General features: G+C 41.1%; 2 pseudogenes; both read right to left on the bottom strand.

Moving 5' to 3' along the window:
* Positions 1 to 25774, bottom strand: part of LOC101693898 — a 33493-nt pseudogene extending 7719 nt beyond the window's left edge.
* Positions 23809 to 23901, bottom strand: LOC123394650 (annotated as a pseudogene).
* Positions 25775 to 26031: the final 257 nt, after the last annotated feature.

Genomic DNA, 26031 nt, shown 5'->3' with positions numbered 1-26031 from the left:
CTATCTTCGTTAAACTTCTCATTTTGTTCATGTATTGTTTTCCTGATTTTGTTGAATTGTCTTTCTGTATTTTCTTGTAGTTCACTGAGGTTCCTTAAAACAACTATTTTTAATTCTTCATTGGGCAAATCATAGTTCTCCATTTCTTTGGGGTCAGTTCCTGGAAACTTACTGTTTTTCTTTGCTAGTGTTATATTCCCTTGATTTTTAAAATGTTTCCCAAAGTCTTGCATTACTGCCTTCACATCTGAAGAAATAGTCACTTTAGCCTTTACTGAATGGCTTTGGGAGAGAAATACCTTTTGTCAGGCCTATTAAGGATTCTGAGGCTTTCTCAGATCTTTTCTATGGATATCCCTGCTTCATATTTACTTTTCCCTCTTGCAAGTGGGTGGGATTCTTAAGATTTTATACAAAGCCAGGCTGGGTGCTGACAGCTTCCCCTTTGTTTTCCCTGGGTTGGTGCTGAATGCTTAAGTTTACTTTCACCTAATCCTGCAGGGCTTGGCCAGCTTTCTGCAAAAGCTCACTCTAACTGCACCTCAGGATACACACAGGGAGCTGGTGTGGGTGGGGCATGTTGAGCTTTGTTGTTGTGGGTCCCTGCAGACCCCTTGTGGCATCCCCAGAAGCTCCTACTTGGTCTTCTTGATGGAATACATGACACAGTTAATAAAATCTTTGTCCCTTTGATGCTCTTCAAGAGCCCTGTCTGCTGGTCTCCAGCCACTCTCTAACCCAACCTCCCCCACCCCGACCCCCAGGTCATGCAGTACTCCTCACTATTCTGGAGGGGTGAAAAAGAAGTGGGTCCCTTTGGCAGCATCATGGACATCTGGGGATGCTGGACACTTAGTCACACACTCTCACTATCACCTGTGGGAGAAATCATGGGCTGAGTAGGTCATTCTTGGGATGAGATGTCATTCTTGGGATGAGATGTGCCTTGGGGGAGGGGTGACATGGGTAAAGAGAAACTGTTTCCTCTTATTTTCTCCAGTATGTCCAACATCAGATTTTTTTTGCTCCAACAGTGTGCTGGAACTTCTCCATTGGATTCCTGGACTTTCACAAAGGCACTCTTGTCCATGGGTGATTGTCAGAGTCAGTGTTCTTTAGGGAGAAGATGATAGAAAACTCTCATTTCACCATTTTGATGACTTTACTCTGTATGTTGTAGTCAAAACATTTGAAAGCATTATTCAGTCTATATAGGTGCTTAACACATCAAGAGCAGACTCAATAACTCAGCAAGCATAAACTTTGGAAATTTAGTGTTATTGTTGTTGCCAGTTGTTCTCCATAATTTAGCAGGCTCTGAGGTTATTTTAGGGAAGACTTAATTCAGAGTTCCAGAAACTCCCTCAAACTTGCATATGCTAAAAAGAGACACAAGACTACGTGTTTCACTGAACCAAAGGTTTAGAGAGAGCCTCATGAGGCACCAGATTGGATTCTGGAAAGCCACCAGAAACCAAGTTGTTTCTTCCTCTTTACGTCTGTCTCTGAGGTCTCGTGGTCTTTTATTTCTGTTCTCTCTGAGAGCATGCTTCATTTTCTTCTTTCCTTTGCTTTTTTGTCTGCTCAGCCTCTCATCCATTCTCTTCAGTATCCATATAGCCTAAATAGAATGGCTATATCCAGTTCTAAATTTCCATAAGAGACATCTGATCAGCCCAGCTTGGTGAGGTATCTATCCTTGGGCCAATCAAATGTGGCCAGGAATATGAAATCAATAAGAATATACCTATGGAAATTACCCCCATAGGAAAGGGCAGTTCTCAGAGAAGAATCCCAAAAGAAGTCTCTTACAACCAGATATCACTGATGTCATTGCAAGGACTTATCAACAAGAGGAAGACCATTACAAGATAATTAATTAATAACTGCCTTATTCTGAAAAAGGATATGAGGCAGCTAATTCTTAAAGAATGTACAGGTACAGATTTTAATATCACAAGCCTGGAAAACACATAAATTCAGTATTAAAATACTTTACTCCAAAATCATTAAGAATTTCAAGTGTGGCTTAGTTTATATTATTGTTCTAAGTGGAAAGTTTTATTCGTAGTGATTACAGGTAAGTGTGGAGATTTTAAAAATGAGTGTTTGGCTGGTTTGTTTCTTTTTATTTAAACACAGCCTGTATTTTAGCCAAAACTAAATTAGTAAGAAAATGTGATAAAATAAGAACTAGTAAATCAATTTGAATTTAATCAACAGAGGGAGCTAGTTTTAGATATTTAAAATATCTTGGTCAGTTGTAATGTTTTAGTTAACGAATTGTTGAAATTTCATAAGGAAATGAAACCCAGTTGTCTGGCTTTACCAGGTGTTTCTATATGACTGTAGCTAATGGTACCCCAGCAGGGGTATTGAATGTTTTAGGCTACATATCTTGTTTTACTGCTAACTGAGTAGGGGAAGTAAAATGCGGAACAAATCATTACTCTGGACAGGAAGCAATAGAAAGGCAAATCAACGTTGTTCTTGACTTGGTCCTGTGCATTGTTTTTATACTTTTACTGGAAATACTTTATAGCAGTGCCCTTTTGGATCACCATTTAGTTGATCAGTAAATGGGTATCTGATATAGTGCAAGCCCCAGCTGGGACTGAATGTTTCTTTTCCCCTGGGGAAAGGCCTTATAGCCTGAGTTAGTTTGCATATGATTCAGGTGGCTAGAAAAGGGAGAGAGTGCTGACTTGGGGAACAGGCTTCCCACAGTTGAGGAGAGGGGCTATATTCTCCAGCAGGCATGGGTGCATACCCTTTTGTGCAATTATAATTAGAAAGTAGGAATGTTCTGGAGTGCCTGGGTGGCTCAGTTGGTTAAGTGGCCACCTGTGTCTTAGGTCATGATCCCAGGGTCCCAGGATCAAACCCTGCATCAGGCTCTCCGCTCAGCAGTGAGTTTGCTTCTTCCTCTCCCTCTGTGATCTCTCTCACTTTCTCTCACTCTCAAATAAATAAATAAAATCTTAAAAAAAAAAAAACCAAACAAACTCAAACAAACCAGAAAGTAGGAATGTGAAGGAGGGAGGGATTAAGTAACAACAAGCTTCATTAAGTTGTTCTGCCTAGAACCCTTGGTGAAGTGTGGCTTAGTGGTAGGTTCAGCTTGGGAGATAAACAAATAATTGCAAGCTAGGCTCTTGGGTAGCTTAGCCTCTTGAGTTTCTTTGTGATGGGAAGTAAAAATCTGAAGAATTGGCCCTTCCTTTAGCGTAACCTCAAGAGTTAAAAAGCTGGGCTCTTGCTAGCCTCACTTGAGCCCAGAGTTTTCTTAAAGAGCCCAGTCCTGCAGGGATTAGCCACTGACTTTTGTCCAGACAAAAAACGAAAAACAAAAACAAAAACAAACCCCCCAAAAACAGCTCAGAGGGGGCCGGAGGGATTCTACCAACAGATTACCAGGGAGGGAATTTGCAAGTAGTTGTAGTTGGATAGTGTAAACAATAGTGTGAGAATTGGTGGCTCTTCCTTACTGGGGCATTAGCAGGATTAGTGAAGGAGACTCCAAGATTGGCTGTGTACATTAAGTGAGGTGACAAGGACGTGCTTATACCTGCAGCTCTGCACTTTCCCCTTTCCACTGGATCATCCTCATTTACTTATAAACTGGGTAATGGTGTCTCCCATCTTTAAAAAAGCCTACACTAGATCCTTCATCTCTCTCTTCAGATGTCAGACCATCTCTCTGCCTTTCTTCCCAGAAAAACATCTCAAAAGAATTACCTACATTCTGCCTTTAATTCTTTATCTCTCTTAAAGACTATTCTTTAGTTTTAGGATGGTTTTGTCATTAAATAACAGAAAACTGTGGGGATGCCTGGGTGGTTCAGTTGGTTGCGTGTCCAGTTCTTGGTTTTGGCTCGGGTGATGATCTTGGGGATCATGGGCTTGGGCCTGTCAAGGGGCTCTGCTTTTTTTTCTCCCTCTGCTCCTCCCCCAGGATGTTCCCTCTCTCTCAAATAAATAAGTAAGTAAATGAAGTCTTTAAAAAAATAACAGAATATTCTGAATCAACTGGGGATTTATGAATTTAAATAACAAGAACCCCACAAATAGACCAGGCTTCAGTCGTGAGTTCTAGCTCTGCTTTGTGGCAATTCTCTTGAGTCTGCTCTTCTTTTTGGCATTGCTTTATCCTCAGACTGGTTTCAAGATGGTTTCTGTAGAACTAGGTGTCACGTGCAGAAATGACAGTAGCCAATGGAAGAAGAGAAGCTGTCTTTTCTTTATGTTTCTTTTTAAGGAAAAAGAGACCTTTACAGAGATCTTCCAACAAACTTCCTGTCATGTTCTGTTAGAATTATATCACATTCCATTTCCTAAATATATTGCTAGAGGAAAGTAGATTATAGTGGTTGGCTTGCACCAATCAGGATTTACACTGGAGTTGGGCATAGGATTCTGTCTGAAGGAAGGAAGAGAGAACAGATTCTGGTGAAGTATCTAACGTGTCAGTTTAACTCTTGTTTACAACACTACACTGGGATGAAACCGCACAAGGCTTCAAATTCCAATGAGCATTTCTTTGTCTTCACCTTACTCTACCTTTTAGCAACATTTGTCTTTTTGAGTACACTTTAGCTTCTGCCACATCATGTTCTCTTGTTTTTTCCTTCTCCCTTGTTGTTTCTTCTTGGTTTTCTGTGTACCAGGATTATAAAACAGGACTCATCCTATTTTGTCTTCAGCTTTTTCTTCCCAACACAATCAGATGATTCCAACATTTCAAAGTAAAGAATGAGATGATTAGCTAGGACTTGCAAAAGAGGTGGTGAAGAGTGGGTTTTATGTCTGTTAGTTGATTAAAAATCCATCCGTTTAAAAGAGGATGAAGAGACCAACCCCTTTTAAGAAATTAAAGAGAAAATTACTTTAGAGATCTGTAATATAAGTTTTCTCCCGCAGTAGGGAAGCAGTGGGGTACTTCTTTTTCTCGATCAGTTTAGTGAAAGGGGTTTTATTGGGGAGCACTTGGAGAGTGGGGGCACAGAGGACTAGAGTCTGACTGTGGTTGGCTAGCTGCTCCAGTGGCAGGATAAAGAGGTGATGTTGTGTTGGGCATGGCTGCTTTCCCAGAGTTTTGGACAAATGATGCTTCAGAGCTTCCCATAGACCTTATATAATACATGCATAGAAAACAGGTATAGGGTTTTCTTGGATCTGCCCAAGAGAGCTGCTTGGGGAAAAATAAACAAACCCTGGAGATGTACTCTTAGATTCTGGGTAGTGAGGGGAAAATTTAATGTGACCAGCCATGGGAGAGGCATTTATTTAGAACAAAGGAACTTCATTCCAAGATTTCCTGATATAATGGAGCTCTGAAAAAGCCACAGAATAGTCCCGTGAAATAAGAATAAGCTCTAAATAACCTAAGTAACTTTGTTTACTTTGTAAGTCAATTAAGATCTTTCTGGCCCCATACCTTTTCTCCCTCTCCAGTCTGTTTCAACCCTGAGGAAGGTTGAAGGTTTTAGGTGAGAAATGGAGCTGAAGGTTTTAGGTGAAAAAAATAAAGAGCCACCTATACCATTTTCCCACTAGAGGCAGCCAGGTTGGAGCACACTCAAGCTGGGGAATGGTGGAGAAGCTTCAACTCATCAATTTGGAAGTTGTTACTACTTTGGACCACTTGTGATACTGAAATGAAACTGTTTTTGTGTATGTGTGTCTGACCAGAGGTAACTTGATGACGTTTTATTATTTAAGAATGTCTAGGAAAGTCACAAAATTGCCTTTGATTTTATTTAAGGAGCAGGAAACAATCAGTTCCATTGGGGGGATGATTTGAACAGGTTGTGGAGAAAAAGAATAGAGTGGTTTTCTGATTACACTAAATGCATCCCTCTTGCTCAGTCTATCATTAAGATGGACTTTTCTGTCTTCCATCCAACTTCTAAATGAGCTTGTGCCCAAGATCTGTGCTAGATCTTCTCCTCATCGTTGTCTACATTTTCTTGACATGTTATCCTTTCTCATTGTATGGCTTTGACCTACTTTATGCTGCCTTTCAAATGTGTACCAAATGTATACCTGTAGCCCAAACATTTTCTGAGCCCCAGAATCATTAACCTAATGCACTGGCAACTCCACTTCCTGCTAGTCTAATAGGCATCTTTACATGCAGATTTTCCTGTCCCCGTTTCCACCATTTGTTTTTTTCCGGTTCTTTCCCATAATTAATAAAGAGCATCAGTTGCTTAACCTCTAAATTTAAGTGCCATTTTGGATTTTCCTCTTTTCTTTGTCGCTTATTTCCAGCCCATAACCAAGTCTTACCAGTTCTATTTGAAGAATATATCCCTAGTCAATCCTCTTCTTTCCGTCTCTACTGTCATCCCTTCCTCCTAGTTACCATCAACTTCTCCTGAACTAGTCTAAGCCCTCCTTCCTGGTCTTTTATCTTCCCCTCTATCCCTGTTAATCTGTTTCCTACATCACCAGAGTGAATTTTATTTTATTTTATGATTTTTTAAAGATTTTATTTATTTATTTGTCAGAGAGAGAGAGCATAAGCAGCAAGAGTGGCAGGCAGAGGGAGAAGCAGGCTTTGTGCTGAGCAGAGAGCCTGATGCAGGACTTGATCCCAGGACTTTGGGATGATGATCTGAGCCAAAGGCAGACACATAACTAACTGAGCCACCCAGGTGTCCCACACCAGAGTGAATTTTAAACATTTAACTCCAGTCATATCACTGCTCTGATTAAATCCTCTATTATTTTCCTATTTCATAAAAATAAAATTCAGGTTCCTAATCATGGCCTGCAGAAGCCTGTATGATCTGGTCTTTGTCTTCCTTTTTAAGTTCCTATTGACCATTTTGTTCACTGGGCTGCAGTCACTCTTCCCTGAATGGCCCAGTCTTGTGTTTACCTCAGGGGCTTTGCACTTTCTGTTTCTTCTGCTTGGAATGTTCTTTTACTGACTCTGATAAGGATGACTTCTTCTCAGCCTTGATGTCTCTGCTCTAATATCACCTCTTTGGGAAGGTTTTTCCTGAGCAAGGAACTCCTTCTGAATCCTCTGTTATTCTCTATTTAGTCACCTTATTTCTTGTATCAATGGCACTTATTACAAATTTAAATGATCTTATCTGTTTACTTATATTATTTTCTGTTTAATAAATAGGGGGGAAACATCCAACAATGAGTAGGTATCCTCTGAAGGAACTAGGTAAATCTGAATTAGAAGAGCCCAGAGTGAAATCACAGGGGTCCTGAAGTTTGTTCAGAGGGGAGGATGTCACTTCAAGGTGAGGTTTTGTCCAACTGAGTGGGTTACTGCCCCACTCTGCCATGCTACCTGGGAAGAAGGGTATAATATCCTCATGGTCGGGAAAAGATAGATGTTAGCAGTAATTAGTTTTCTCTTTTCTGCAGCCAGAAGATGATAGAGAAGGAAACTTACTTAAGGCTTGAGTAGGCTCTCGCCAAGAAAATCCTATCAGAATGGCATAAAGGGCAATACTTCTATGCATTCCACTCTGTAATGGCCAGACTGAGTAACAAATCCTTCAGTACAGAGGGCCCAGGTAATGAACTCCCTCCTCAGGGACAGAGGGCTCTACTGGAGCCCTCAAGACCTCCTAAAGCTGAAACCAGATTTAGCGTACACCCAAGTGATAGTGGTTCCAAGGTGACTTGGATAAAGTGCTGTGAGTCACAGAAGTGATGAGAAATTCTAGGATACTGTCCTATGTTTATAACTTCCATTCCCTCCTCCACAACCAAATTCAAATTGCAAATAGCAATAGGTGACAATGAATATTTAATCAACGTATTATGGTGGGAAATGCATGGGCATGTGGCCAGACATCTGATTTTGAATTATATCTCTGTCACTTACTGGCTTAATAATACTGGGAAAGTTACTTAACGTCTCTGAATCTTAATTTCTCCATTTAAGGAATAATTACCTTTTAAGCTGTTCAGGTTTAAGGTACTGATACGTGGAAAGGGCCTGACAAATGATGGTATGATCATTATGGTGGGAGAGCTTTTGCTTATACCTCGCTGTGCTAAAACACTTCACAGGCATAATAAAATGCAAGGCCTATCTTAACTTTCTCCTCCATCTCTAAGCTAAACCTTGGAGGATCTGAGACTTTTAGAGAAGCTGAATGCTGTAAAGCAAGAAGTTGATTTCAAGTAAATTAGGGTCAAGATTGACATCCAATGGGGCACCTGGGTGGCTCAGTGGGTTAAGCCTCTGCCTTCGGCTCAGGTCATGACCCCAGGGTCCTGGGATCAAGCTCCACATCGGGCTCTCTGCTCAGCAGGGAGCCTGCTTCCTCCTCTCTCTCTGCCTGCCTCTGCCTACTTGTGGTCTCTGTCTGTCAAATAAATAAATAAAATCTTTAAAAAAAAAAAAAAGATTGACATCCAACATATCATTGATGTATATTAAGACATGGAGGTACCTGTGATCCATGCTGGAAAACAAAAGGCAATCTAATTCCAAGGGATAGGAGGTTACCAGGAAGTAGCACTGTTACAAGGTGGCAGGCTGAATCATAAGAGATTAAGTTTAAACAGATGAGGGGTGCCTGGGTGGCTCAGTGGGTAAAGCTGCTGCCTTCGGCTCAGGTCATGATCTCAGGGTCCTGGGATCGAGTCCCGCATCGGGCTCCAGGGAGCCTGCTTCCTCCTCTCTCTCTCTCTGCCTGCCTCTCCATCTACTTGTGATTTCTCTCTGTCAAATAAATAAAATCTTTAAAAAAAAAATAAACAGAGGAATGACAATATACGTCAGTTCAACTTCTCAGTAGACAAATGGAAAACCATTTGTTTTCCAATCCAAAGGCCATGAGACTATGTTAATTCCTCCACATATCATTCAATTTTTTCAAAGCTTCTGTTTTCTAGCCCTTTACTAATGACATCTTACATATCCCTTCAAAGACTGGGTAATTGTTTGCCATGAGGGATGAGACAGTTGTACATAAATGTGGGTAGTGGTGGCAGTTATGTTTTCTGTTGTAAAGATGAAGAAGCTAAAAGAGCAAGTCTGAAAGAAATAGTAAATCAGATGTAAAGAGAATGTTTCCTGGTTCATTCTTTGCCCTGGGAGGGTCCGGGAATATTCCTGGTCATGGGTTCAAAATGATCTCTGTGTAATGTGGGAGTTTCATTTTTCACACCTGTGTCAATATGAACAACCTCCCTTTTAGGTGTTCTTTTTCAGATGCAAGATGAAGGCTTAGGTGTCTTCTCTATGCTGAGTTCTGATTTGTCACAAGATAGGGCCTTGCTAGCTTACAGGCAACGTCTGTCCTCCTATCAGCATCATCTCCCAAACAAGTAGCATAATCAGAATGGAAGAAAGCAAGTAACAATTTTTTTTTTCACTTAAATAGCACTGTTTTATTTGTCCCATGCAGGTACCACTTTTATAACCGTCATTATTACATATGTTAATAAACACTTTTTGAAATGCATTACACAAGAACTATCACATCCATTCTCTGAAATAACACTCTTCTCAAAGTTTTTTGCACAGAACAGACAAGAGTTCTGTGTAATACAGTGTATGACACAATGCTTGGTGCATAGCAGCAGTTCTCTGACAAAAATGATCCCTATTCTTATTACTATTGCTGTTGGCACCACTCCATGAGGATCACACCCTTAGCCTCATTGGGGGCATTCTTGAAAGTCAAATGTCAGTGTGGTCTTCAGAGATAGTTTGTGGAGGGTGGTAAATTGCAGCCTTAAACTAAATTCTTGTAACTTGTTCCATCTATGGAATACACATGTTCCTACTTCTCTCTCTTCATCCACGCATCCACCCATCTATCCATCCATCCATTCAGTGTGGCACAAACCAGGGAAATAATTTCCTGTTAGTCAAATCATCTAACAAGAAACAGAGATTCTTCAACCTTCCAGAAGGAAACCTCAGTAGAAATACTTGAGAGTGAGAGAGTGGATCTCTCCTGGTGGTTCTATGAGGGAAGACTTGTCAGAACCTTTCGGTTAGAGTTTTCTTGTCTTTGGACAGTGCTTAGATGAGCCATTCCTGTCTATTGGTCTCTAACAGCAACTACAGGCCTGAGCTGATCCATGTCCTGCTTGACCTCACATCAGCTTTCTGGCCACCTCTGCATTTTGCCTGACTTTAATTATCCTGTAACAGCTGCTGTCTCCTTCCATGGTGCTGGCCTGGCTTCCAGTTGGCTTCATGAGAGCAGGCAGCCAAGGAACTAGAAGAAAATTTCTCCATGTCTTTGCAAAGGGATGTTTGCCCTGATAGTGTGACTGCTGTGAGTTGCAGAGTCTCTCTTCTGTAATCCTTGCTATTAGCAGTGGTGTTTTCTGCTCTTGAGTCTGCTGTTGCCAGAGATAGCTGGAAAAACCTTGCAGATCACATAAGGAATGTGTCCTTGGATGTGGATCACTTTCATCAGGCAGGGAACCAAAGCACTACTCATTCTGTCTCTCTGGAGAGTCACAGTCATGAAAGCCTTAACTGCATGGGGAAGCTAAGCAGCTGTATTAATATGCTGGAAAATACCCCAGCAAAGATATCGGGGCAGGAAGTGGCCCTGGGATAGTGCTCAGCCTACAAGGGCTGAGGCCTTTTCTCAGGGCTCTGTCAGCAGACTTAGAGTGTGGAACTGTTAGGAGTTTTAAGGGATTTGGACAAGGGAACCAAGGAGGAGCAAGTGCTCCTGGGCCTGGGCCCGTGGATTCCTGATGACCTGATGCCATTCTCAGGACTGGAGGGTCAGTCAACCATTCCAGGACACAAGAGTCATAGGACAGTCACTGGGGAGAGCTGTTTGCTTGAAGCAGCCTGAGCCCACATGATTGGGGTGGAGAATCAAAATCATCCCCCAAACAAGTAGCATAATCAGAATGGAAGAAAGTATGAGGACTGGGTCAAGGAGAGTGGTTCAAGTTTGTGAGGGAGTCACCTTTTCTTGTGGAGCCCATGTAATTCTGGGGGGTTGGGTGTGAGGGCTTGAAGTAGCTGTTCAGGGTGCAGAGATGGAATGTGGAGCTGGGAACATGGTGAAATGGGAATCCTGAAAGTTCCTAAGGCTGTAGGATTGATGAGATTCCTCGTTTAGTTGGCCATCCTGATTATAAAACCTTGTCTTATAAGGATCTGTGGAATTTTGTTCATTTCCTTTGTCCATGATGTGGACTGTTCTCACAGGAAAGGCAACTATGAAATTTGCAAGCCTATGAACAGCCACCCTTTTAGGTGTTCTTTCTCAGATGCAAGATGAAGGCTTAGGTGTCTTCTCTATGCTGAGTTCTGATTTGTCACAAGATACAGCCTTGCTAGCTTACAGGCAATGTCTGTGCTCCGGTCAGCATCAGTAGCTTCTGCAACCTGAGGATTCACAGCTGAGGTGCCGGTATTTGGTTAAATGCCTTCCTTTTTTTTTTTCTCCACAACCGCTCCACCATGTCTTTCTGAAATATTTTTTGTCATGTCATCTAATCATTTTGTCCTTTACTAGCAGAAGAGGAAGCCTCTGAAAGTCTTAAATGTTTTTTTTTAAACTTGATGCTTAAAAAAATAGAGGCAAGTCAGAGAGAGTTATGATAAACTTGAGAAAGACTATATAACACACATTTCGAGGACTATTTAACTATTGGTTAAATCTGAAAAATACTAATGTAATGAAAATAAAGGGTCTGGTAGGGTCTCATTTGAGTCTTCAGTTGACAGAACGACCTCTGAAGTCACCAGTCTCTTGAGGCCTCATGATCAAATGAGAGAGGCACCAGAGCAGTGTTTCTGAAATGGAGTGTGCAGGTAGACTGTTCAGGATCTTACTGAAATGCAGATGCTGATTCAGTAGGAGGGGCAATGCTGCTCTACCATTCAGACTTGAATAGCTAGGGCTTAGAAGACCTCTATGGAGTTCTCAATCCTGGCTCTATCTTGGAATCAGTCTTCTTGGGAATTTAAAAAGGACTTCCTTTTTAAACTTCTTGGGAGTTTAAAAGGACTCCCAGGCACCCAGGCCCTACTTTCAGTGATATAATTGGTCTGGGATGGGTCAAGCACAAGTCTTTTCGTAAAAGCTCTTGAGGTAATTCTAATATGCTGTCAAGGTTTAGTATTATTATGGTGAGCTCTAGGAGTCTATGAAAAAAGGTATATACACAAACATATGCATATATGCTTATGTATGCATGTGTATGACTATGTACTCATATAAGGTAAAAGAGTGTTCCTTTTCATTTTTTCAGAGAATTTAGAAAATAGAGAATCTGTTCCCTTTCTGCTTATGATGTGTGAGTAGGGATGACAGAGAAGAATTGGAGGAAAAAGCAAAATGACTATCAGCCAAAGAACCACAAAAGTGAACAAGGCCCATCCTTTAACCCACTGAACATCCAGGAGGTCTGAGCCATTGAGATAGGCTGCCTAACACAGAGCTTGTCAACCAAATTGGCCTGTCAGATCTTGGACTATGGCCTGACTGAGATTTTATACTAAAACTCTTTCTGTCTTTAAACCTAAGTAGCTCGCTCAATAAACTGGTAAGGGTAACCTGCCTGCCAGTAAGTGATTTGGAAACCTTATTCTAAGCTTGGAAAATTTGAATGCATTGACCATAGACCAAACACCTGTAATAAAAGGGAGGGGAAAAAGGTTTTGACTGTTTATTCAAGCTGAAGAAGGAGGTTCAAGTACCTGATTTCCATTGCATCATTCATTGGAAAAGCAAAAGCAAAGAGAAATGGTTCTTTTGAAATCACAGCTGTCTTCAAGGATGGTGAATGTTGTTAAAAAAAAAACAACTGTAAGTCAAGGCCTCTGTTGAAAGGGTATATGGCCTGTTTGTTCAGCTGAGCCTCTTGAAGGGTTTACTTGAAATTGGGGCTTGGGTGACTTGGGAAGGAGGGGCTGAATGGCTCACCTCAAACTGTATGGAAAAATCTGGACCTAGGGTGTGGTGATGACAGGAAAGAGGGGAGAGGAGAAGGAGGGAGAGGCATGAGCAAGACCAAGATGTCTCATGCTAGGTGTGGGTAGTGAGATATGTCCAGTGCTGAGTGTCCAAGAGACCTTTGAGAGCAGGTTGCCTACATGAGTGTTGGCTGATGTAGGGCAGCCCTGTAATGTCTTCCCATGGTTGCCTTGTGTTCCTGTCTTGGGGTCTCATAAGAAAGTGCTGGTCCTAAGTGAATCACCCCAGGGCCAGGGTAAAGAACAAGCCCAGGGAGGCAGAATGGGTGGCCAGGCAGCCTGGGAATCAGAGCTAAAGGAGCTCTGAGCACTGCCCTGCTAGTTTGCAGAAATCTCAGGAGAGTCTGGACTTTCCACAGGTGCAGGACTGGAATTTAAACCAGTCCTATCTAGATCTTAAAGGGGCATGGCTACCCCAGCTGCCATGAGGGCCACATTTCAAGTGAGGTTTATTGAATGATGTGATGGAAAAAATGACTAAGTTTGCATGTTTTCCTTATGCATGTGCTTTGAACTATTACCAGTTTATAGTTTATTTGAAAGTAGCTGAACCCAAAGGGTATAGGGAGTGGGTTATTTTAATATATCATATGGCTAGGATGAGGGGATTTCTTGACTTGCTACTTGAGAAAAATGACTTATTGAGAATCTAAACTCTGAAAGACTCAAAAACTACTAGACTGTACATCCTTAGTGATATGACTGGCAATTGTCAGAACACTGACCTTGATATTTGTCCAGGGAGGTGTAAGGCTTTAGTCCCAAACCACATGGCTAGAGACTGTGCTCATTTTCCATTTCTGAATTGCTCAGAGCTCAGTTGAAGTCACAGGTTTTGAAGAGTTACAGAGTTACTTGGCAGAAATAAGTTGAATTCTTGGAAAAAGTTTAATGCCTTTGAATCATGTTTAAAGTTCCTGTGGCTGATGCTGGGTTTTAGGAGAGGATTTCCATATAGGTAAGTAATTTCACAGAAAAACTGTTTTCCTTAGCTATAAGGATACTTTAAAACACATACAATATAAATGCAATGTATTTTTTGCCCAGTGCATGGGCCAGGGTGCTGGTAGCAGGGCGATGGTCTGGAACTATGCTGAGGGGGCACACTGGGCTTGAAATCTTGGCTGAGTTCCTCTTATCTAGCTGTGCACCCCTGAGTGGGACTACATCTGCTGGGGAGGAAGGGATGCCTTTTTTTCTAATGCTCCTGCCCTTTCCCTAATTCACACAAGGGTGTCTCATAAGCAGGCAACTGAGAGACCTTAGGAAGTGATGCTGCATCACACCTTTAGTCTCCCTTTGGCTATTTTGAGATGGCGGTCAGGATGCCTGTCCAGGTGCCCACATTGAAGGCAGGCAAAAGGAAACTTGGATATGCCTCAGGATAGATCAGTTTGGACTGATCAGTTCTCAGTTGCTTTGGGAAAATTAAAATACTTGCAGACTTGTTATTTAACTCTAGACAGCAAACCTCTATATGTTCTTGAGTTAGCCTGGGCTTGCCTTATCAATGTATTACATTTTCTAGAGCTTAAAGATAAAAATGTATTATGCCCACATGGCATTCTCCGACTCTTTAGAATTTTGGAGGTGAGTGGTGGATACCAGACTATAAGCTCTATGAGGGCATGGGCCTGGTTCTATCATGTTCAATGCTGCATATCCTGCTTTAAGCACAGTGCTTGCCATAGAGTATGCACTGGATACCTATATTTGAATTAAATGATTTATGAATGGTGCCTGGTGGAGGTGGAGGTGGATGAGGACAGAGGAGAAAAGACAAATTTCATGCAGTGGCTGACCGAAAACAAAACCACATTTATTTGGGGGCACATTTAAAACAAGTCCTTCTTAAAAATAATTTCTCAGGGAGCTGGCTGTTATGTTAGTAGAAGAGCAAAAAGTCAATAAGATTTTATAAAAGTACATGCTTATTTGTATTTAACTCTAAAGATTCAGGTGTCTTTATTGATGGTATAGCTTCCTGAGAAACATGTGTGTGGGGCATTCACTATTTTTTAAATCAGATTTTGCTGAATATCTTCTATGCCTGACACTAGGGAGATTATATCCAAGACACAATTTCTGTGCTCATGATGCACACCAGTGTGTGTAATCCAGAAATGGTCCCTGGAACAGATGTTTCTAATAAGGTGTGTCAAGTGCTGTGGCAGAATGCCCAAGGTTCCCTACATGAGCAAATCTGGGACACATCTAAACCAGCCTGAGTAGGATAAAGGAAGGCTTCCTGGAGGAAGTGGATGTTTTCAGTCTCTCTCATATATGGTTCCTTGTGATTAGGTGGGCTATGGCTTTTCTATTTTCTCAATCTTCCAAGGTATAGTCCCACTAGAGGTTCTGTCCTGGGGTTGGCCACGCCTCCTTCTGTGGAGAGCATCTCCCACCTAGGAGAAGCTTACACCTGAAAAAAGTCCCCATTTCCTCCCCTGCAACTGCTATTTGACCCTTGTGGAGAAGAACAGAACTATACTTAACATATCTTCCAATACTGGCCAAAATGTGTTGAAAAGAGCGTTGTATGCAGGAATTTCTGAATGAAAAATAGCCACTTAATTAAATGTTTTAGCTATAATGTTTTCTGATTCTAAACTGGCTATATTCTCAGATTAAGAAATTTAAGTGATGTTGTAAAGTTTAGGATTTTCACTTCAAGAATAAAAATTCAAATCACTTGTATTCCATTCCTTAGTGTCTAGTTTTTTGTGAAGAACAGTATGACAGGATGACTTTACAAAAAATGGATCATCTTTCCTTGTTGGTGATAGCAAAATAAAGAACAAAAATTTGATTTGGGTTTGAAAGTTTCTATTAACTGAATAAGAATGGTCTCATTTTGAATAGCTTTCATAGTATGTATATAATTATCTGTTGATTACACCCATATCCTGTTCTCATTTAGGATGCATTTTGGAGGGGAAGAAAATGTAAATGTATTGATTATTAAAATGAGAGGCTAATAATACGCTAGGTAACCGGTGGTATGCAGGGCACTTACTGGTTGGCTCACAGACAGCTCTGTTCCTTGGGGAGGCAGGACTCTGGTCAAAAATTGAAATGAAAAAAGATATGGTGGTTTGCTGTCTCTATCTGGATGAACCTTATATACTTTAAACTCAACTCTAAACCTAAACTTATCAGCTTCTGCCTTAAAGCTGCTCTGCCTTTGTGTGCCCGTCCTTGTAAAGGTTATCACTGGCTATCTAGTTGCCCAAAGAAGAAATCTGGGCATTTTCCTTTATTTCTCTTTTCTTCTTTTCTTTTGCTCTTCACTCCTTACTTCTGGTCACCTACCAAACCCTGTTGGCTCTACCTTTTTTTTTTTTTTAGGTTTTATTGATTGATTGATATATTTTTTTAAGATTTATTTATTTATTTTTAAACATTTTATTTATTTATTTGACAGACAGAGATCACAAGTAGGCAGAGAGGCAGGCAGAGAGAGAAGAGGAAGCAGACTCCCTACAGAGCAGAGAGCCTGACATGGGACTTGATCTCAGGACCCTGGGATCATGACCTGAGCTGAAGACAGAGGCTTTTAACCACTGAGCTAACCACTGAGCCACCCAGGCGCCCTTATTTATTTATTTGACAGAGAGAGAGCACAAGTAGGGGGAGCCGCAGAGGCAGAGGGAGAAGCAGGGTCCCGCTGAGCAGGGAGCCCAAAGCGGGCCTCAATCTCAGGACTCTGGGATCATGACTTGAACTGAAGGCAGACACTTAACTATCTGAGCCACCCAGGGACCCCTGATTTATTTTTTGTTGTTCAAGGATTATTGAAGATACTATAGCACAGCAGAAAGATTCAAATGGCTCCACATGGTGTTTGAAATTCATCCGGACTGTAGGCTGCGTGAACTGCAGGTTGGACATACTGCCAGATTCTAAGAATTTCAATATTTCCTTAGTGTCAGGCTTCTACTTCATTGATCTCTTGATCCAGGGCTGAGACCTCAGGCACACAGTTATCTCTACTTTCTGTCTCCTCCTGCTGCAGCTTGTTGGAGATATTTCTCACTGAGCCTTTCTGAAGCTGCTTCGTCTCATGTGTGGCAAAGCTGCTATCTTGTTGCAGAGTTTCTTCCTGGGAATAATGGTAATCTCTGTCACATACACTGGTACGGATGTCATTGCCCAGGCATGAGTAGTACTTTTCAGTGACGCCACAGCCTGTCTTTTTCATGGTTTTGGTGTGAATTTGGCCTGTGTTGTAGGTTCTGATAAAAGATGGCTCTACTGTTTGTTTGTTTGTTTATTTATTTATTTCTGGAATACATTTATTTATTTGTTTTTCTTTCTTTTTTTATGTCCAGTTAGCCAGCATATAATATATCATCAGTTTTTGATGTAGTGCTCAACAGTTCATTAGGCTCTATCCTTTAAATGCTACTTGAATCCATTCGTGTTTTTGTATCCCCAGAAAACTTCCCTCAGACCTCCATCAGGTAGGTAGCTGGCAGGTAGCAGCTTTCTGATTTCCCTGCCTCCTTTCTTACCTTACTCCAAGCCATTTTCCATGTGATATCCAAGCTAATCTTCATAATGTGCACATCTAATTGTCCCTCACTTGCTAAAACCCTGCAGTGGTCCTACACTGCCTTCAGTTAATGTCCAGGGTCCTATGGGTCACATAGCCCTTCAGGAATAAGTCCTGGGGGTCTTACCAGCTCTGTCTGTTGCCCACCCCAATTTCCATGCTATGGTCAGCTTTCTGCAGTTCTTTGAATATTCCTTGCTCCCTCCTACCTGTGGCTCTTTCTCCTGTTTTCCCTTATATTTGGTATGCTTTCCAATCTCCTTTCTATTCTTCAGATTTCAGCCTAAATGTGACCTTCTGAAAGCTTTTTTTGACTTCCTCAAGTCTGCGTCAGGTTTCCCTATACTGGATATTGTTGATCATAGTCTGGATTGTGTATCATTGCTTGACAAAGTCCTCAGGTAGTTGCGGAGACACTTGAAGGTGGGGCTCTCTGTGTCTCAGTGTTGCATCTCTAGTAATTACTCTGTGGCTGGTACTCAAAAAACATTTGTCTGTAGTTTGTGGGCGTCCAAAATGGATGATTACCTTCAGAAAGATTTGATAGCAAATACATTATAATAAATTTTTTTTAAGGAATTTTATTCTCAACCCCATCTCGATTCTTCACAGTTCTATCTTCCAAATACTGTGAAGTTTTGACAAGTGCATGGAATAGGGTAGCCTCTTATAGTAGAGAAAGCCCTAGATTTGGCCAACTTTTAAATTTTTTTTATTTTAAAATTTTTATTTATTTTTTTTAAAGTATTTTATTTATTTATTTTAGAGAAAGAGAAAGAAATAAAGATAGCACAAGTGGGAAGGGCTAAGGGAAAGGGAGAGAGAGAGAATCAAAGTGGGGATTCAGACAAAGGGCTCGATCCCAGGACTGGGAGACCATGACCTGAGCTGAAAGTAAGAGTTGGACACTTAACAGATTGCATCACCCAGCCACCCCTTGACCAACTTTAAAGAAAATCTTAGTACATGTCAGGCTTTGTATCTGTTATGCACATTACACATATGATCTCATCTAATCCTCATAAATAGCTCTATTGGATAGATACCGTTATTTTCATTTGACAGATAAATTGAAGCACAGAGAATCAGAACTCAGTTCAAATCAATGCCCTCTCACTTATTAGCTGTGTGACCTTGGTCAAACAACTTCTCCTTCTGAATGTTCATCTCCTCAGCCATAAAATGAGGAAACACTTGCTGACTGACAACTTGGATTCTGAATTTTTAATTTCCTTATATACCACATACATTACACCTTGGCCTCCTACAGAAAGACCGCTGATTCAGTACTGTATTTTAGTGAACAAATGAATGTGAACTGTGGCATGGTGATGTTCCAGTCCACCAGCCATCAGGACAACTTTAGCAGTATAGCCAGTATGTTTGTTCAGTTAAATATTTTATTACAACTTTTTCTTATTATATTATAAAAATATATGGAAATGAAAATAAAGATTTTGATGCTAGTGATTAATAAGAATAACTCACTGTGCACTGTGCTAGTTATTAGCCCATATAATAACTCAGCTTCAAATCCACTCTTCTGTGTTCTGCTCTGTGATGCAGGGACTGGGACTCTGCCAACCACATTTTTCCTTTGCCAGCTGCTTCCTTTTAGGCTCTGTCAATAAGGAACACTGGAGGGAGACTGCATGGCAAGATGAGGAAGAAGGGATTTACTCTTTCCTCTTTGCTTCTGGCTTTTTTCTGGTTGGTTTTATGTTCCTCTCACCAGTGTCCAGCAATGCTGCTGCTTCACTCCGGCAGAGCCAGTTCATTCCAGAAGCAGTTTGTTACAAGTTCAGCTGGGTCCCCTAAAATTCATGTGCTGTAGTTCTAACCTTCAGTACCCCAGAATATGACCTTATTTGGAGATAGGGGCTTTAAAGAGGTAATCGAGGGGCACCTGGGTGGCTCTGTCAGTTGGGTATGTGACTCTTGGTTTCAGCTCAGGTCATGATCACAGAGTCATGGGGTATCGCCCTGCATCAGGATCTAAGCTCAGTGCAGAGTCTGCTTGTCCCTCTCCCTCTGCTCCTCCTCTGCTTTCAAATAAATAAAGAAATAAATAAATAAAATCTAAAAAAAAAAATTAAGAGGTAATCAAGTTAACATGTAATCATTAGGGTGGGTCCTAATTCACTATGACTGATCTCTCTCTCTCTCTCTCTTAAATATTCTTATTGATTTATTTGACAGACAGAGATCACAAGTAGGCAGAGAGGCAGGTGGAGAGAGAGGGGGAAGCAGGCTCCCCACCGAGCAGAGAGCCCGATGTGGGGCTCTATCTCAGGACCCCTGGATCATGACCTGAGCTGAAGGCAGAGGCTTTAACCCACAGAGCCACCCAGGTGCTCCTCTCTCTCTTTTTTAAAGATTATATTTATTTATTTGAGAAAGAGATAGAGATAGAGCACAAGAGGGGAGGGTCTTTGGAGATAGGGGCTCTGTGCTGAACAGGGAGCCTGATCCAAGACTTTGAGATCATGACCTGAGCCAAAGGCAGCCCCCCAACCAACTGAGCCACCCAGGTGCCCAACTGTACTTATAGGAAGATATGCATAGAGTGCAGACTATGTGGAGAGACATGGGGGAAGAAAGGTGTCTACAAGTCAAGGCTAGAGTGCTGGAACAGATCCTTTTTTAATAGCTTTCAGAAGAAACCTTCCTGCTGATACCTTGATTTTAGATTTACAGCTTCCAGACCTGTGAGACAATAGATTTTTGTTAAGTCACCCAGTCTGTGGTATGTTGTTATGGCAGCCCTAGCAAATAACATACAGTTGGATCTAGGTTGAGATTTCACCAGCTTGCAAAGGCAAACTCACTGAATCCCTACAGAGACACCAGCTCAGCTGGCTGGCACCCCTTTTCAGAAGCCTTGGTCCCAATCCATTGGGACTGTTCTAAGGTTTAATAATTACAACCTCTTCTTTTGTTCTCCCGGTGCTATGAACTGAACTGCTTCCTGCTGTTGCTACTTGTGAAAGCTCAGTGTTCTTTTTGCCCTTTCAATTACTTAGTGAATAATTCTTCATTACCTAGTTAAACATTGTTTTAAATTCTCTCTGTTAAAATAACTGGAGCCTAGGGGGCAGGTTTGCTGCTGGCAGAGCCTTGAGGGAACCACCCTGGCCTGGCTGAGCTGCAGGGTGGGGCCATTGCCCCAGTGGGTCTGGAAGGCCAGGCAATGATCCTAAGAGGATTATTCTTGAGACTGAAAGATCTAATGGAATTTACCATGCTGGGTTTTGTATTTACTTGAAACCTATTATTCCTTCCTTGTTTCAGTAACTATTCCTCCCTTTGGAATAGGAATGTCTGTCCTATGCCTGACTGACTCTTGTATTTGCGAAGCATGTAACTTGTTTGATTTCACAGGCTCATAGCTGGAAAGCAGTTTTGCCTCAGGATGAATCACAATTCTAGTCTCACCTATAACTGATTTAGAAATTTAGATGAAAGCTTTGATTTTAGACTTTAGAGTTGATGCTAGAATGAGTTGAGACTTTGAGGGTTATTGGGATGGAATGAAATGTATTTGGTATGCAATAAGGACATGGATTTGGGGGGACCGGAGGCACAATGCTATGGGCTGAATTATGTTCCCACAAAATTCGTATATTGAAAGTCCAAATCCCCACTGTGACTCTCACAGAGAGTGTAGCAGAGAGATTGTTTCTGGCATATATTAGATACTTTTCTTCTGATGCTAGCAACAAGAATCATAGAGCTGACGTTTTTAGTACAATTGAGACAAAGATAGCAACTCTTTTTTTTTTTTTTTAAGATTTTATTTATTTATTTGAGAGAGAGCTCGAGCAGGGGTAGGGTCACAGGGTGAGGGAGAGGAAGAAGATGACTCCCACGGAGCACAGAGTGCAAGGCGGGGCTGGATACCAGACTCTGAGATCATGACCTGAGCCAAAGTCAGACGCTTAACCAACTGAGCCACCCAGGTGCCCTAAAGATGGCAACTCTCAAGCAAACCGAAAGTGGTGAATTCTGTTTTCTTATTTGAATACACATTGGACTTAGGCCTATTTTCTGAGTGTTTAATTGTTAAGGAAAACAAAGTGAAGAACAGAATAAAATGTTGAAAATATATAAAGATGGGGTCAAAAGGCTTCATAAAACTTAGGGTGTCTTATTTTTTCACAGTAGCTTGTATGTTCCATATGCCATTCAGTTTTCCTGTTCACATGTTGGCCTCCTTAGTCGGGAGCTCCTTGAGGGCAGGCTGGGGATATTTAGTCACCTCTGTATCTCCTATTTTCCAGCACCATGGCTGGACCATGCTTGACATTTAATGCAAATTGATTAAGCTTAAACTTAAATTTTGGAAAAAGATATGTTTCAACTTCACATTGCCATTGTCATCTCAGACCTGTCGATGACCCAGGACGGAGCCAGTAGAGAAAGGGATGGCTTGGTGAAAGGGGTGTACCTTGTCCAATTTAAACATAGAAATGACTTTCCGTTATGGTAGGTTATTTTGAGAGGGTTAGACATGATTTACATGTCAGTCAGTGGCCAGAATAGTTCTCATGTCTGGAGGGAATTTATGTCTCTGCTCTTCTTTGCCTAGGTTTTGAAACTTTCATTACTTAATAATAGTTGCTATTTATTTAGCACTACTGCATGTCAGGTGCAGTGCTGAGGGCTTTACCTAATGAGCTCTTCTTCAGTAACCACAACAATGCTATGAGATGGGTAATCCATCTTATTAAGAATCTGTGGATCTGCAAAGTTAAGCAGTTTGTCCAAGGCCACACTGTGGGAAATGTAATAACTGGGATTAAAATGCAGGTCTTTCTGACTCTAAAGTTTGGCCCTTTCCATTGGTCTTCTTTCCTGCTCAAGCAGAGCCCGTAGACCCTTGGGATGGGACAATGGATCTCCTGACTCTCCACACCAGCATCCTTTCTCCAGGTATAAAAACTCAAAATTCCAATGATTTCTCTGAGAAAGTGATGACTAAATTTTCCAGGCCTCAGTTTGAACTGGTTAATACACTTTGTCTTTCTTATATACCATACTGAAGGAGACAGTTTGCAAAGTGGCAATGTGAGATACAGAAATGAGCAGGGAACGTGGCCCCCCCCACCTCCCTGCCGCCAATGTCTCTTATCATATCTGTACTTGGAAGGGTTGATAGAAGACTATTGGTTACATAGGGCACATTTAATAATATTTTCTCTTTCCATGTAAATATATCCATAGTGCTGAGCAGCAGTGTTGTTAATCCAAATTGGGGATTGTGCAAAAGTCCTTCCTAAATGCCTTTGAAAGGTGTTAAAACATGTCTATATATTTTTAAAGAATTGTAAAAGATAAGAGCTGGGATGCATGGGTGGCTCGGTCAGTTAGGTGTCTGACTCCAGGTTTCAGCTCAGGTCATGATCTTCGGGTCTTGAGATTGAGGTCCACGTCAGGCTCTGCAATCAGTGAGGAGTCTGCTTAAGTATCTCTCTCTCTCTCTGGCTCTCTCTTTCTGCCCCTCCCTCCACTGCACTCTCACATGCACTCTCTCTTTCTGAGAAAATAAATAAATCTTTTTAAAAAAGATAACAGATACCGAATCATATTTATTGTATCAGGTTTCCAGATAGAAGGCTAGAAGAACTTAAGGCTAGAAAAACTTAAGTTAATTTGGAAATCTCTAGATAATGTGGATAAGACACCCAGAGGTATACATGAAACTTCCCTTGAAATGGAGGTATAGAAAAAGTAGATTTTATTAATCCAGTGTTTTTCTTATTTTTCATCTGTCATTTAAAGGAGTATTGAAATTCTGTATCTTGAACCCTCAGACTTGATCACATTTCTTCACCCTAGATGAAGTGTCTTAAGGGTGAGAAGGCCACCTGGCTGTTTCAGAATGAGGTAGATTGGAAGTCCCCATCCCTCAACTCCTCTGCCCCAAGCTACGCCTTGTCCTTTATAGTCAGCTGATCAGGTCATACTTTAATTCTAATGGTACATCCAGAAGTGACCATCTCATTTACTCATTTGGTTGTAAATGAGTACAACCAAATGAGGAGTCTTTGGGAGAAGCGATGGTGTGGGTGTAGTAGCTGCATCCTGGTGCCCTGTACCAGCAATATTAGGGCTGAACACTACAGCATCTCATGCTTGGGGTTGAGGGAAGTGTTGTCCTCACCAGGCTGATCCTTCAAGTGATTTTGAGCCTGTTCTTAACTGCATCTTTCAAGCCTTGTTCTTCTAAGCTGGAGATTTTGTGCTCCCCATACACCCTCCAAATGTTTTAAATTAGTTAATTAGTTAATTAATTATTGTGTTTTCACATCAGATGAGTAATGTGCCAAGGTCTGAGGAAAACACATGTCACACAATGGTGTGAACACCCCATCATCATGCTTATGAAATACAAAAGGACCCAAACATTTTAAATTTAAAATAAAAAAGAGTACAGGGTGCTCGGCTGGCTCAGTTGGTAGAATGTGTGACTCTTTGATTTCGGGGTTGTGAGTTTGAGCCCCATGTTGGGTGTGGAGATTGCTTAAAAATAAAACCTTGGGATGCCTGGGTGGCTCAGTAAGTTAAGTGTCTGCCTTCAGCTCAGGTCATGATCCCAGGATCCTGGGATCGAGCCCTGCTTGGGGCTCTCTTCTCTGAGGGGAGCCTGCTTCTCCTTCTCCCTGCCACTCCCCCTGCTTGTGCTCTCTCTCTCTCTCTCACTCTCTGTCAAATAAATAAAATCTTAAAAAAAAAAACCTTAAAAAAATAGTATGATGAACCCCCATATACTCTGCTTTATTTCTTTCTATACAGTATTTTCTTTTGCTCAACCATTTGAAAGTAAGTGGCAGGTATGATGCTTCACTCTAAAAACTCCATGTTATCGGGGCGCCTGGGTGGCTCAGTGGGTTAAAGCCTATGCCTTCGGCTCAGGTCATGATCCCAGAGTCCTGGGATCGAGCCCCGCATCGGGCTCTCTGCTCAGTGGGGAGCCTGCTTCCCCCCCCCCCTCTCTGCCTGCCTCTCTGCCTACTTGTGATCTCTGTCTGTCAAATAAATAAATAAAATCTTAAAAAAAAAAAAAAACTCTATGTTATCTTCTGAGTACAAGGATTCTCTCCTCCATAGCCACAATGCCGTTATCATATGCAAGGAACATAACCTTGATATAAAATCACTGAGTATAGTTCATGTTCAAATTTTCCTTTGTCTTTAAAATGTCCTTTATAGCTACATTTTTTTTTTGCAATATAATCAAACCTTTAAATACCACTTTTGTGCTAGATGAATTCACACATATTTAAAAATACCTTAGATCATCTCAAATATTCCAGGACTCAAGTTTGATTAATTTTCTATCTCAAACCCAGTCCATATTCAATAGTGTTTCATCTAAGGATATTTTGAAACATGTGACATTTGATGTTAATACTTTTGGAACTCTGGAATAACACATGCCCAATATTCCCAATGTGTTAAAACTAGAAAGAAAACTCCTTTCTTTTAGCAATTTCTGTTGTTCTCACTGTTCCTTTTGGTTTTGCTTTTATCATGTTAACCATTTTTAAGTGTAGTGTTAAATATATTCATTTAAGTGGTGTTAAATATATTCACATTGTTGTGCAATAATCTTGAACTCTTTTCACCCTGCAAAACTGAAACTCTTTATCCATTAAACACTAACTCCTAGGTCTCTCTACCTGACTCCTAGCCCCTGGCAACTACCTTCCTACTTCCTGACTCTGTAAATTTGTTCACTCTAGGTACTCATGTAAGTGGAATCATGCAGCATTTATCTGTTCGTGACTGACTTATTTCATTTAGCAGTTTCCTCAAAGTTTATCCATGTTGCAATGTATGACAGGATTTCCTTCATTTTTCAGGCAGAATAGTGTTCCATTCTATGTAAATACCACATCTTGTTTATCCATTCATGTCAATGAATTCTTGAGTTGCTTCCACCTTTTGACTATTGTGAATAATGCTGTTATGAATATGGGTGTTGTTTTTCTTTTTGAATCCAGGATCCAAACAAGAATTATATACCCAATATTGTGCTAATAAATTTAGTTTCTGCTAAAAATAAGCTGGTGTTAACTTAGTGCTAGTCATCAGGGACCAGACTCTATCCAAATGCTTATGAATAGCATCTTGTACATGATTGACCTTGATTTATAAACCTTATGCTAAATACGAAACTCATAGTGGATGTTGGTAAGTATGACTGCACCTCACTTCTGGAATTAGCCTTACACTCCTGGCTTTTCTTCATCCTTATATCCATCCCTCATTCTGCATCAGGGAAAATGTTGAGTAAGGAGATAGAAACTGTGTGCATGACCCAGAGTCTTCCTCTCCTCTTCCTTTGGTTGCTGGCTACTCTCATGTGCCTTCTGTTTTGCAATTCTGGGGTTAAGGTGGGAGTAGAGGCTGGCTCTGTTTCAGTGTTACCACAACAGGGTGAATAATCTGTTGATTATATAGTTTGATTCGCCAGCTCAGCTAGTACACAAATATTTGGCCCTCATCTCCTAACTCTTTGTTTTAT

This window comes from Mustela putorius, unplaced genomic scaffold (genome assembly GCF_011764305.1).
Source record: "Mustela putorius furo isolate JIRA1106 unplaced genomic scaffold, ASM1176430v1.1 tig00003834_pilon_pilon_pilon, whole genome shotgun sequence".
NCBI lineage: Eukaryota > Metazoa > Chordata > Mammalia > Carnivora > Mustelidae > Mustela > Mustela putorius.
Note: the sequence above shows the minus strand (reverse complement) of the source record. Positions and strands in the feature narration are given on the sequence as shown.